Source organism: Bombina bombina, chromosome 8 (assembly GCF_027579735.1).
Source record: "Bombina bombina isolate aBomBom1 chromosome 8, aBomBom1.pri, whole genome shotgun sequence".
Taxonomy (NCBI): domain Eukaryota; kingdom Metazoa; phylum Chordata; class Amphibia; order Anura; family Bombinatoridae; genus Bombina; species Bombina bombina.
The window spans coordinates 231,426,561-231,442,092 of NC_069506.1; positions in this window are offsets into that span (position 1 = coordinate 231,426,561).

The following is a 15,532-nucleotide window of genomic DNA, read 5'->3' on the forward strand; positions in this document are numbered from 1 at the left end:
ATGTAACCCCTGCACTGCCATAAATCTGGTAAATGTAACTGCTGCGGCACTGCCAGACATATTATAAATGTAACCCCTATACCACTTGAGCTATGACACATGTAACCACTGCATTTCCAGGAATATAAACAAATCTAACTCCTGCACAGCCAGAGATCTGATAAATGTAACCCCTGGACTGCCACAGTAGGTCTGCTCTTATTTTGACTCTCATACATGCTTTTTAAATGCGTGTCCCCTTATGAAAAAAAAATGCCCCCACATTTCATTCGTTCTGGAGCCGACCCTGTAGGTGAGTGAGGGTACAGTGCCCTAGTGGATGTGGGCTCTGGAGTTGGTGTGTGGCCACTAGTTGAGCTTGTACTCAGAGTCGGGCTCATATGCGGGCTCCCGGGGCTGCAAATTGGATAGCTGTGGGCAATGAGCTTTTAGCTACTCTCCTCTGCCGACACCTCACCGGGTTTTTCCTCTTGTTCTTCGCAGGGGAGGTATTAGGAGTAAAAGGGGTGATATTTTATAACAAATAGAATAGTAAAAGGGTGTAGATTATTGGGGCTTAAAAAGTTTAGCGTTGGAGCTCTCTTCAGGTGCGACTAATCTCTCCCGGCGTTGGCTCCGCCCCCCATAATTTCTTTTTTATTTTGTGTAATTTAGTGTATATTATTTTTTGTAATTTAGATAAATGTAATGTTAGGTTTAACTGACAGGTTAGGTTTTATTTTACATGTACATTTGTATTTATTTTAACTACATAGTTAGTAAATAGTTAATAACTATTTACTAACTAGTCTACCTAGTTTAAATAAATACAAACTGTTATGAATATTACCTTTATGTATTAAAGTATATTATGTGGTAGAAGTAATGTGTGTAACTTTTACTGACACACTTTCTTATAACTTGTTAAAGATGATAAACACAAAACCTGAATCTTTTGGTTAATCAGTCTATTAATTATACCAACAACAGATGAATAAACAAAAAATAGCTTTATTAAAAGATTTCGATTGGAAAAAAAAATCAGCATTTAATACTAACTTAAGCAATAAAAATATATACAGATGAAATATTAAAGCGATAACATAACTCCAACTAGCAAGAAAAACAGAATAACGCAGAGATTAAACTATAAAGATAATTAAATCATACTTTCAAAATAACACAAAAATTGGCTTGATGATAGGAACTAAATATTTGGTTATAAACTCTCTAAGGTAATTGCAGAGAATCAGGTAAATTAATAATTATGACAAACCGTCAGATAATAATTTATCACAATTCCTGATTCACCCGGTGTTATTGTCGACAAATAAGGCCAGGTGGTAGGAATTATCAAAAGAAAAACACAAAGCTATAAAACAATTAATGAATTTATCTGATTAAATAGACAAAGATATTTTGCATAAATATAAGTTGTAAATCTTAATGATATTAATATCTAAGGTGACTTAGTTTCATACATCACCAAAGTAAAGAAATTCCCCCTTTGCAAATAGGAATCAAGCTGTCAGGTCGTAGGTCTGTCCGAGTAGGCTAAACTAGCCTCAGCAGATATAATCCAATAATCTCGGACCTCTGTAGTTGATTAGCAAATTACCAACTCCATATATGATGTGACCAGTTCCAAAATACAGGAAAACGACCCCCTCCCATTGGGATAGACCCTATGGGGCATATGTATCAAGCTCTGTATGGAGCTTGATGCCCCGTGTTTCTGGTGAGCCTGCAGGCTCGCCAGAAACAGCAGTTATGAAGCAGCGGTCACAAAGACCGCTGCTCCATAACCTGTCTGCCTGATCTGAGTATGATTGGGTTGATTGACACCCCCCTGCTGGCGGCCTCTTGGCCGCGAGTCTGCAGGGGGCGGCATTGCACCAGCAGCTCTTGTGAGCTGCTCATGCAATGCTGAATACGGCGAGCGTATTGCTCGCCGTATTCAGCGAGGTCTGGTGGACCTGATCCGCAGTGTCAGATCAGGTCTGCCAGCCCTTGATAAATAGGGGCCATTATATCACTCCATATATGATGTGACCAGTTCCATTCTAGGAGGAGTCATTGATTATAATATTTAATCATTAATTAACATAAAATTAATTAGATTAAATATTATTGTTCTGACAGTAGATGGCTCTCGCATACAGGGTAAAAATTCAAGAAAAATATTTATTTTATTTATGTTTACCCCAACATACCCCTAGACTATAATCAAGGTTATAAATTGTACTTATTTACAAAAATAAGCGACAAGCTGGAGCCTAAGCAAGTAAACTGAGCAGAACTACCTTGAATAATGAAAAATATATTGATTGAAAAACTTCTCAGTCAGCAAGACTGAGAAAAACAAAATTTAATGTCATAAAAGACGAGCGACGAGTAGGCTTAAAAAAACACATGGAGTCTGTTGTGTCATGAAAAATACATGACATATTCCCCCTCATCTAGACTATCTTACCCCGACTAGGATGGAGGAGATTAGTCTAGATCACTGTATTATATGGGTGATTGTTATGGTCAACCATCTGAAGACTAAGAGGAGGAGAATATTTTCCCCTCTTGAAATTCTTATACCATAAAAATGTTAACCCACAATTCCAAACTACGATGAATATATATATATATATATATATATATATATATATATATATATATATATATATATATATATATATATATGTATATTATTTTCCCAAGTACCCACATTATGTACAGTTTTCAATTAATAAATATCATTAAATGACATATGTGGCACCTTTATTAGAAAACAAAGTTCCATGTTTTTGGGATCAATATAGAGTAGCAAAGCAGAACCGGTATCAAAAGCAATGTTTATTTGCATTTCATCAACATCCTTTCCATAAGCTCTTAAGAGCATTGTTCTTATAATGTCCTTGTTGAAAAAATATAATGGAATACGTCCCTCAACAAGACTCTCAATTCCATTTTGGATGTTTTGTAAAACTTAACAGTTCATTCTGAATTAGTTCATGCTTATATTGAACCTTTATAGCTTGGATAGAAAGACCTGAATACAAATTAATGGTCACAACAGTATCACTAACAACCTCCATCATGTCTGACAAACTCTCCTTTTGTTTTTATTTAAAACCTCCATCATGGTTGCCATCTATTTACAGAAAATTGACATTTCATGATTCAAATTTACTGACGGAAATTGAATCAGACACAGCCACGGCAGTAACAGCTGAAAAACCCAATAACGGATGTTGCAACTAGTCCAGCAATAACTCCAGGTGAACATTTGGTATGTGATTGTACATTGTAAGATCCACCAGGAAAAGACTTCTGTAACTGCCCCAACATTTCCTTAGTAGTAGACTGGATCATTTTACCATGTTCTTGATACCAAAATTGTATTTCTGATGATTCAACTTTGGAAACATCAAAATATTTTTCAATAGCAACCTTAGGATCCAAACTGATGAATATCTTTTTGGAGAAAACTTTCCGGTTGGTAATCAGGAAACCAGGTGATTCCTCAAGCATGATCCCAGAAGATGGACCAGGTTCTATCTCAGGCTGTACATGAGTCTCAATCAAGATACCCTGGAACAGGAACAGGATGGTCCAGATGACTGCTAACATCCTGGATCTCATCAATCCAAACCCAACTGAAAGGTGATATTTATCTGTAATAGGGAAAAAAAAACATATTAAGTACAAGATACAAATTTTTAATCTAAAATAACCATTTTAATATTCATAGTAAATTATTCTTCTGTATATGGATTATTCTCCCCCTCTAGTTTTAACTTTGACCTACGGTGACAAGCACGCAATTGGTTAATGTGTACCCACTTTTCTATTGACTTCCCACTTGTAGGAATCAAAATCTTGTATGCCACAGGTGAAATCTTATCAATAATGACATATGGCCCTTTCCATGATGGGAGAAACTTCTTCTCTCTAACTTGATATTTAAGAAAATTGTAAAGATAAACTTGATCATTCACCTCATATTCTTTCTTTGTGGTTTTCATGTCATAATATGTTTTAGCACATATTGCGGCTTTCTCAAGCTTTTTCTGAGCAAAGGCAAATGCTTGTTGCAAATGTTTTCTAAAATTCTCAACATATTGATAGATTGTTGTTGCATTGATCAGACTCTGATCCTGAGTATGATACAACAAATGCTGTGGCAGTACCATCCTTCTACCTGTCATTAGTTCAAAAGGAGACATTTTTGTCGTACTACTAGGAGTGGATCTAATAGCCACCATTACCAAAGGCAACTTAATATCCCAATCTTTCCCTGATTCCTTCACAAACTTTTTCAGAATATTTACAACTGACTGATTATACCGTTCAACTCCACCACTCGAGGCAGCAATGTAGGAAATATGTAATTTCCTTTTCACCCCCAGGATAGACCACATTCTTCTCATCACTTCACTTGTGAAATGAGTACCTCTATCAGACTCAATTCTCTCAATCCAAACCTAGAGAAAACATGATTGATTAATAAAGCAGCAGCTGTGTCAGACCTACAATTAGAGGATGGAAGACACTTTACCCATTTCGTAAACATACATGTAACAGTTAACATGTATTGACTGCCCCTTGATGTCTTTGTAAGTGGTCCTACAAAGTCAATTTGTAAATCGGACCATGGGAAAGACATACCTCATTTTTTTTTTTTTTTTTAATTCTTTTTATTGAAGAAGCCCAGGTACAATTGATCAAATGCATACATTGACATGTAGATTTACAGCGACATTACACTTGATATTATGGGATGAGCATAACATATTAAGAATCAATACAAAATCAATAGTGGTAATGCTGCTATCATCAAATGTAATAAGAGACTGCAGTTTCTTTTCATAGAGTATAGGACACATGTATTCTACAAGTTTAAGATTAAAGCCATGATATAACAGAGTAAACCCTGCCATAAGAGTTAAAGCAAAATTAGTTGATCCTTATCTCATATTGCACCCGTACCTCTTAGTTTTATATTATTAACACAAACCAAAACCAAAACTAATAACACTACACGTAACAAAACAATAAAATAGAGCATCCAAGGCAGCATCTCATTACCTGACAATTCAAATAGACAACACAGAGGCAGAGAGAAGCGGCATATACCACTAGGGATGTTGATATTCATATCACTGAATTAGTGCAGGGGCTGCCCCTAGATGCTTTCAACCTCTGGGTACCATGGTGGGTAGAGAGTGAGTCGATGTGCCTAGGAAGGCGACATATGTGACAAGCTTTAGTATCTTAATGCTCCCGGGCAATATTCAGATGGATGGTAAGCTCAACAACAAGGGACATGAAATAAAAATAAAACTGCATATGAAACATGTCCACCCAAGGAAGGGAACGTCAGAGGAAATGTACTAATACCAACATAAAAAAATTGGATAAACCATTTACAAACCTAGAAAAAAAAAAAAGGGGGTGATTGCAATGTTTGTGTGGCAATTAAGTGAAGTGATTGTACTTGTGTCTGTAAAAGAAAAAAAAAAAAGTGCATACACTAACAGCAGGGTAAGGATACAAATACATGCTTACCATAAATTTCCAATGTATGGCTGATATTATCTACAAGGATATCCCTCACCTAGCATTAGAAGGAAGAGCACATTCTTGAAATAATCTGCTGCTAGATCGTTTCACTCTGCTCAAGAAATGAACTTTCACTTTGTATTGAAGTGTAATACCACAGTGACCACCAGAGGTCCTCATAGACCAACGATCTCTAACAAAGACCTTCTGCAGCTTCTTCACGTAAAAAGGGCTTACAAATATTGAAATAATGAGATGTACTTGTGTGCTAATGAATAATCTGGCCTAATGAATTGATATCCCACAGGGAGGGTTGGAACAACCCCTCCCTCTCGATGACAATGGTATATAAAGCCAGGGTACATAATTAATATAATTTCGATAAGAGAGGTGACCATTCAAAGGTAGAATATTAGATAACAGATACTGTTGTTCACTGTTAAGTAAAACCAGACAAGTATTAAAATTTCGTATGAGTGATGTGCAATGCAACATATTTCCACTTCCCTTATTACATTCCCCTAACAAGTAGGATATCCCAAAGACTTGGGAATATAGGAGAATAAACATTTGCTATCTGCTTATGCACTGGTTGTTAAAAATTGAGCTGGGGGGGGGGGGGGGGGGGTTAGAGGCTCCTGTAAAATGTAAACTTATTGTGAGAACTATTGGATAAAACGTAGTCAAACAACACAAGTGGCCAACAGAGCCAAAGTTGAGAGTCTGCATGGAACTTTAACAGTGTACTGCGGCAGGTGTACAGGCTGATTTCCAGTTACTTTAGAATGAGTCCACAGTATGCAAGTCTAAATTAGCCAGATAGCTTTTCCCACAGACCCTGGGTTACACTCATCTGATAGTCTCAAATATAGTGCTACAAAATAAACATTAGGTGTATGAAACGACATACATTATGGCTAGCTATGAACAGAGGTGATCCTGATTTTGCAAGTCTCAAAGCCTAATAATACATTTGATTGCATCGGCAAGAGGAACAGGATAGAATTGTGTTATGATTCAGAATGTTCTGTTGCACTAACAGCTGATTTGGGTGCACGGAAGTATATTACCAGGTTTGTGAGCGGCAGTTTATGGACTGTAGTTGTTTACTTAGATTATACTGCAACTCTTCTCAGCCTGGGTTTTACTGCGAGTGGCTTAAAACATATACACAATCGACCACACCATTGGGGACAACCACTGTACATGCGATACAGCCACATCCAGATTCTAACAAAGTGATGAAGCCCCTCAAGAACAACTAAGCTTCATATTTAAGTGTGCGTCTGACGAATTGGTTTTACTGAATTATTCAGCAGAGCTGCTCCACACCGCACAAAACATATAGTAAAGTGAGAGTGTTTAACGGATATATCAGTCATGTCCTGGTTTGTGATGCCATGGGAGCCGGTAATTTGGAGTAGTAGGGGGATCATTCAACAAGTCGGCAGTCCGGCAGCAAGCAAGTTTACCTAGGTAATTAGGTCATCCAACTCCCACCTGGGCTACATACACATAACCAAGCCACATAGGATCGCAGGATATCTCAGGGGATCGGTAACCTAATGCCTGTCGTGAGCCCTCCTCCTGGGGCTTTCTCCACTCGTGTGTCATGTCTCCGCTGACATGCCCAACAGTTTCAGACATGCCGAGCGATCCTGCAGGTTTCAGGTCTAAGTCCAGAGCCACTACAGCTGCTGGATGGGTCCGTTGAGGTGGGTCCCAAACTGAATCTGGCCAGTTCATGCGAGAGTAATTTACTCTGGTGCCCAATCTCCTCGCAACCTCTGCCCTCCATGTGGGGTCCGACGCTGCGAGGTCGCTGCGCTTCTGCCAGTATGATGTGAGAGTGTTTGCTTTAGCCTGTAGGGCAAGATCATGCTGATTATAAACAAGTTCTTTTAGTGTGGGAGGCTGTTTCGCGGACCCCACTATTACACACAGTTCAGAGCAGGACACCAGAAGTCGATCCAGCTTCGGTAGAAATATGGCCTTAATTTCAGCCAAGATGTAAGTATCTGTTTGCGATCTTTCAGTATAAAGTGTCCCCATTACTTAGGGGCAGAAAGAAGCACTGGTGACAAATAGTAAAACAGGTCTATGTACAGCGTGGCGGGAAGGAGCCCGTCACAATGCCAAATGGCTTTTCCAGTTATTACTCAAAGTGACTTTCTGGGGTAGAGGAGCTGGGATTCCCTCTGTCCGCTAAGTGTTCCCAGACAGCTTGCCTGCCAAGGGAGGTGCAGATGGTGTGGATTGATGGCTGTAACCGTGAAGTTAGGAGAGATTGTCTTCAGAGCTAGCAAAGCCTGCAGCCATCTTGTATAACCGCCCACCGGAAGTCGCCGACATACCTCATTTTTTAAAGGCGCCCTGTGGGTTGGAGAATTTGGTTGAAACTGTGAACAAACAAAACACCCCTGACAATAAGTCTGAACATCTTTAATCATATGTGGCCAATACGCATAATAACGCAATAGTTCATAAGTAATTCTTTCCCCACGATGACCTGATGTTGGTGCACCATGGGCATGCTGCAGCATAAGACCTCTAAAAGAAGTAGGAACAACCCACTGTATAGATCCATTATTAGTTGTCCGAACTAAAAACCATCTTTAAGACTAAATTTAGACTTATACGTAGGGCATTTAAATTATTAAAAGAAAATAGTACAGACTCAACATACAATATTTATAAGGAATGTAACAAAGCATGCAAAAAAGCAATCAAATTAGCCAAAATTGAAAATGAAAAATTAATTGCCAAGGATTCTAAGTCTAACCCTAAAAGGTTCTTTAAGTACATAAATAGCAAAAAATCTAAGAAGGATAATATAGGTACATTAAAATGCGTGGAGGGTAGCATGATAAATAATGACAGGGAGATGGCTGAGGTACTAAATCAGTTTTTTTCTTCAGTATACACAAGAGAGGAACCATTGAATGATACTTTGGAACAGAATAGAACATGCCAGTCCATACCACTAACTGGGTTTTGTTTAGAGGATATCAGGAAAAAAACTGGAAAATATTAAGGTAAATAAAACTCCAGGCCCAGATGGAATACACCCAAGGGTGTTAAGGGAATTTAGCACTGTTATAGACAAACCTTTACTCTTAATTTTTCAAGACTCATTATCCTCAGGCATGGAACCCCAGGATTGGCATAAATCTGATGTGGTGCCACTCTTCAAAAAGGGAAGCAGGGATGATCCCGGAAGCTATAGACCAGTTAGTCTGACATCAATAGTGGGGAAGATATTTGAAGGGATTATAAGGGATTATATTGATGAGCATATTCGTGTAAACAAGATTCTAATCAGCATGGCTTTAGGAGAAATAGATCATGTCAAACTAATCTAATTAGGTTCTACGAGAAAGTAAGTAAAAATATAGATAAAGGGGAATCAGTTGATGTGATATACTTAGATTTTGCAAAGGCATTTGATACAGTGCAACATGAGAGATTAATGCACAAAATTAAGGGACTGGGAATAGCTGAAAATGTTAGCTCATGGTTAAATAACTGGATAAAAGATAGGGAGCAATGAGTAGTAGTAAATGGATCATACTCAGATTGGACAAAGGTAATCAGTGGCATCCCCCAGGGATCAGTACTGGGCCCTGTTCTTTTTAATATTTTTATAAATGACTTGGAGCAAGGATTAAATAGCAACATTTCTATTTTTGCAGATGATACTAAGTTAAGTAAGGTCATTAGGTCAGAGCAGGACGAACTCTCTTTGCAAAGGGATTTGCTAAAATTAGAACTATGGGCAAGTGAATGGAAAATGAGATTTAATACGGAAAAATGCAAGGTTCTACATTTTGGAAGTAAAAATAAGCAGGCTACATATTTTTTAAATGGGACAAGACTTAGCCAAACACAGGAGGAAAGGGATTTGGGAGTAGTAATAGATAACAAGCTAAAGATGGGTGCACAATGCAGGGCAGCGGCTTCAAAGACTAATAAGATACTAGCATGTATTAAAAGAGGCATTGATTCAAGGGAGGAAAGCATAATTCTGTCACTATACAAAGCCCTTGTAAGACCTCACCTTGAGTTTGGAGTACAGTTCTGGGGACCGATTGCTAAAAAAGATATTGCAGAACTAGAAAAAGTTCAGAGAAGGGCCACAAAGCTAATAAGGGGATTGGAGAAATTAACCTATGAGGAGAGGCTAGCCAAACTGGTTCTGTTTTCTTTAGAAAAAAGGCACTTGAGAGGTGACATGATTACTTTATATAAATATATTCAAGGCCCATATACAGAGATGGCAGAAGCTCTGTTTATTCCAAGAAAATTGTTTCTGACAAGAGGTCATAATTTAAAGTTGGAGGAAAGGAGATTTAATCTCCTGCAACGGAAACGTTTTTTCACTGTAAGAGCAATAAAATTGTGGGACTCATTACCAAAGGAGGTAGTGAATGCCAATACCATAGATACATTTAAAAATAGTCTGGATAAATTTCTGTATATAAACAAAATTAATGGATATGATTGCTAGTATTAAATGGGTCACATTTTAATGAGGTTATTTCATCTTAACTGGAGCTTTTTGAAAGTATTTTAGATTTGTATAGGTTGAACTCAATGGACTTCAGACTTTTTTCAACCTTATCTACTATGTTATGTATGTTACTATGTTACTATCCTGCCCCCCCCTACACCGCCGCAACTATAATAAAATTATTAACCCCTAAACCTAAGTCTAACCCTAACACCCCCCTAACTTAAATATTAATTAAATACATCTAAATAAATTTAACTCTTATTAAATTAATTATTCATATTTAAAACTAAATACTTACCTTTAAAATAAACCCTAATATAGCTACAATATAAATAATAATTTTTTTTTGTAGCTATCTTAGGATTTATTTTTATTTTACAGGCAAATTTCAAATTTTTTTTGTAGCTATCTTAGGATTTATTTTTATTTTACAGGCACATTTCAATTTATTTTAACTAGGTACAATAGCTATTAAATAGTTATTAACTATTTAATAGCTACCTAGTTAAAATAAAGAGAAATTAACCTGTAAAATAAAAACTAACCTAAGATACAATTACACCTAACACTACACTATACTTAAATAAATTATTCCTATTTAAAACTAAATACTTACCTGTAAAATAAACCCTAAGATAGCTACAATGTAATTAATAATTACATTGTAGCTATCAGGATTTATATTTATTTTACTTGTAACTTTGTATTTATTTTAGCTAGTTAGAATAGTTATTAAATAGTTATTAACTATTTAATAACTACCTAGCTAAAAGAAATACAAAATTACCTGTAAAATAAATCCTAACATAAGTTACAATTAAACCTAACACTACACTATCATTAAATAAATTAAATAAATTACCTACAAATAACTACAATCAAATACAATTAAATAAACTAACTTAAGTACAAAAAATAAAAAAAGCTAAGTTACAAAAAATAAAAAAAATAAGTTACAAACATTTCAAAAATATTACAACAATTTTAAGCTACTTACCCCTAATCTAAGCCCCCTAATAAAATAACAAAGCCCCCCAAAATAAAAAAATGCCCTACCCTATTCTACATTAAAAAGTTACCAGCTCGGATGACTTCCGGTGGGTGGGCTTACTGTGCAGTCGCATCTAAGTGGAGCTCTGTGTAACGGAGCAAAAACCTGGTCCATACAGCACTTTTAGATCTGCCTGACCCCACACAACATACTTGCCGGGTAGATGATATCCACGCCGGCCGCCTACCATAGTGTGCAGGACTATTTCCATCAGTTCTGACCCCGGGAGCTCGGAAGCGAATAACGCAATAGACTCTGAGACGCCATCTTGGATTAGCTAAGGCTGCAGCTTGCCAGAAAGCGGTTCCCTCCACCACGCTATATCATAATGGTTGGGGTACCCTCTGAACCTTACATAATGGACTCATCTGTAGCTAAAGTCCCAAACACAGGTACCTGCATTTGAAAAGATATAGGAGACATATTTTTACCGAAGTTGGATCGGCTCCTTTCTTCCTGTGTGGAGCTATGCAGATTGGTGAGGATGACGGAGCAACCTCTTTATAAAAAGAAATCCTCCCTTGATCGTCACAGCCATGCTCTGCAGAATCTATCAGACAAAAGTACAGCTTACCCGCTTGATGTTGCTTGCGGACCCATGACGATAGCTTCATTACAGCTGAGAGAAACGACAGCAGCATTGCCGACGGGAGCACCTTCTCCTTGCCTATCTGTGTCGGAACTATCTATGGATCCACTCTTTAAATCTACAATGAGCCCAGTGCCGCAGAGTACCCCCAGAATCCGACTGCTGATGCAGACCTCAGAGATGTTCCTAAAACCCGCCTCAGCATTCACCCTAACTCCGGATATGGCTCTTAATATAATTATAGAGGAGTCAGCAATACAATCCTTCTTCATACTGAGGGAGCGATCCTACACAGGGCTAAGTGGCTCACTGATCGGTGACTTGCTCAATTACATGCACTGTGTTATCTATGAAGTCTGGCACAGACACTGTGTGGATGTCGGGTTTGAGTTACCTAAAAATGGGATTGGATGAGACATGGTTTGGGAGCTCGGCATATAAAGAGAAGGGGGAAGAAAAGGAGCCCATATTATATTATGTAATTTGAAGCTAAGCGCTTTGGTTGTTGATGTTATTTTGTTGTAGTTCACATTGTAGTATGTTTTTTTTTATTTTTTTTTTATTTATTTAACTATTTTATTTACCCGGTCTTATCAATGTTAGAGCCCATGTTGCTGGTATATATAACCTTGGAACCTTGTACTTATTCAGATAGCGGATGTACTGCTCGTTAGAAGCATTCTGCTTTTTCTTATATTCTAACAGCTGTTAATTTAACCCTTTTCAATAATACCCTTACTGACCATATCATTAGGAAAGTGCTGCACTTTAACAAGCTGCTGGTTAGTACATTCCCACTAATAAGATCCCAACTGGTGATTACAGTTTTACTTGTCTCGTAACTTTAAGTAGCCTACATCTCACCCACATGGGTCTACTAACAGTATGACCCCTCTTAATCTCACTTTTATTGGCCATACCTGTGTAGAGTAAAAGGTATCTGTGAACTTTTGTTTAATACTCATTCATATAATACATGCTCATATACAGACTGCTTAACCTTAGAGTCACATATGTCTTGAAACTCTGAGTGGTCTATGTACCATACATACTTATAGGGGTTTATTATGCAAAGGCATACCTCTTTGTTAGTGATTAACATGAATCCGGAGAGTCTGTCACAGATACGAATATCTAAGGGATACCGCAATTTTTTTTTTTTTTGGTCTTTAATTAACGTGACCAATTATCCTTGCAGTTTACTTAGTCTCCCGCATAGCATAGTATAGTATTTTATAACCATGCCAGGCTGCAATGCTCACATTTCTGCTAACACTTCTATAAATGCAACTTGCTGATTAATTGATAGCCATGTTGACTCTGGTTCCTAGTGGCAAAAGCAAAGTCTTCAGCTACTATAAAAATAAGCACATAATTATGCAAAAAGCTGTTGGGGCCCTGGAATTTGAACAGGTTTGCAGTATTTTCAAAAAACAAGGTCAAATATCCCACTTAAATAAACTAAACTGTCTCAAACCGGTAGCTATAACTCCTCACTATTATAGTATATGCAGCTTGGATATTGCAACAGCCCATTCATATAGTGATTCTTACAGATACTTGGTTGTGAGCGTTTACATATCAGTCCCCTCTCTCTACCTCGGGTCTGCTGAACATTGAGGAAACTTTGGTCAACATTAATAAGTACATTAATGTCCTACTTTAGCTCTTTCCCTTAAGTGTAGAACCCAGGATATGATTAATTGTGACATTTTTCTTTGCTATTTTTAATTGTGAATGCCTATATACTGCCAGTACTGTAGGGGACTTATTTTGGGTTTTTTTTGGTGTTTTGGTTTTTTTTTTTTTTTTTTGCTTTGTTTGTTTAGTTTATAAGTTTTAGTTTAGTTAAATAAAAAGAAAATTGAGAGAGTTGAGGCATTAGACAAGGACCAAATCTTTGTAAATATGGACATAGGCATGGTTTTTTTTATGCATGTATCACATGTACTATCACACTATTGTAAAGTATCAAATGTCTATGCATCATGTGTTTTCTTGACATTCTTGACTGTCATGTTCAAAATTTATGTATGTAAGTGTGTAAATGTTATATGTCAAGACTCTCTTTAAAAAAAAGTTACCAGCTCAATTACCTTACCAGCCCTTAAAAGGGCCTTTTGCGGGGCATGCCCCAAAAGAAAATAGCTCTTTTACCTGTAAAATAAAAATACAAACCCCCCCAACATTAAAACCCACCACCACATACCCCTACTCTAACCCAAACCCCCTTAAATAAACCTAACACTACCCCCCTGAAGATCATCCTACCTTTCCCCGTCTTCAGCCAGCCAACCACCGATGGAACTGAAGAGGAGATCTGGAGCGGCAGAAGTCATCATCCAAGGGGCACTGAAGAAGTCTTCCATCCGATTGAAGTCATCATCCAGGCGGCGTCTTCAATCTTCATCCATCCGGAGCGCAGCCATCTTTAGACGAGCCTACGCGGAGCCATCTTCTTCCACCAACGACTGGATGACGAATGACGGTTTCTTTAAGTGACGTCATCCAAGATGGCGTCCCTCGAATTCCGATTGGCTGATAGGATTCTATCAGCCAATCGGAATTAAGGTAGGAAAAATCTGATTGGCTGATCCAATCAGCCAATCAGATTGAGCTCGCATTCTATTGGCTGTCCCGATCAGCCAATAGAATGTGAGCTCAATCTGATTGGCTGATTGGATCAGCCAATCAGATTTTTCCTACCTTAATTCCGATTGGCTGATAGAATCCTATCAGCCAATCGGAATTCGAGGGATGCCATCTTGGATGACGTCACTTAAAGGAACCGTCATTCGTCGTTCAGTCGTCGGTGGAAGAAGATGGCTCCGCGTAGGCTCGTCTGAAGATGGCTCCGCTCCGGATGGATGAAGATTGAAGACGCCGCCTGGATGATGACTTCAATCGGATGGAAGACTTCTTCAGCACCCCTTGGATGATGACTTCTCCCGCTCCGGATCTCCTCTTCGGTTCCATCGGTGGTCAGCTGGCTGAAGATGGCTAAAGGTAGGATGATCTTCAGGGGGGTGGTGTTAGGTTTATTTAAGGGGGGTTTGGGTTAGAGTAGGGGTATGTGGGTGGTGGGTTTCAATGTTGGGGGGTTGTATTTTTATTTTACAGGCAAAAGAGCTGTTTTCTTTGGGGCATGCCCCGCAAAAGGCCCTTTTAAGGGCTGGTAAGGTAATTGAGCTGGTAACTTTTTAATGTAGAATAGTGTAGGGCATTTTTTTATTTTGGGGGGCTTTGTTATTTTATTAGGGGGCTTAGATTAGGTGTAAGTAGCTTAAAATTGTTGTAATATTTTTGAAATGTTTGTAACTTATTTTTTTTTAATTTTTGTAACAGCTTTTTTTATTTTTTGTACTTTAGTTAGTTTATTTAATTGTATTTAATTGTAGTTATTTGTAGGTAATTTATTTAATTTATTTAATGATAGTGTAGTGTTAAGTTTAATTGTAACTATTTAATAACTATTCTAACTAGCTAACATAATAAAATAAATACAAAGTTACAAGTAAAATAAATATAAATCCTAAGATAGCTACAATGTAATTATTAATTACATTGTAGCTATCTTAGGGTTTATTTTACAGGTAAGTATTTAGTTTTAAATAGGAATAATTTATTTAAGTATAGTGTAGTGTTAGGTGTAATTGTAACTTAGGTTAGTTTTTATTTTACAGGTTAATTTCTCTTTATTTTAACTAGGTAGCTGTTAAATAGTTAATAACTATTTAATAGCTATTGTACCTAGTTAAAATAAATTGAAATTTGCCTGTAAAATAAAAATAAATCCTAAGGTAGCAACAATAAAATTATTATTTATATTGTAGCTATATTAGGG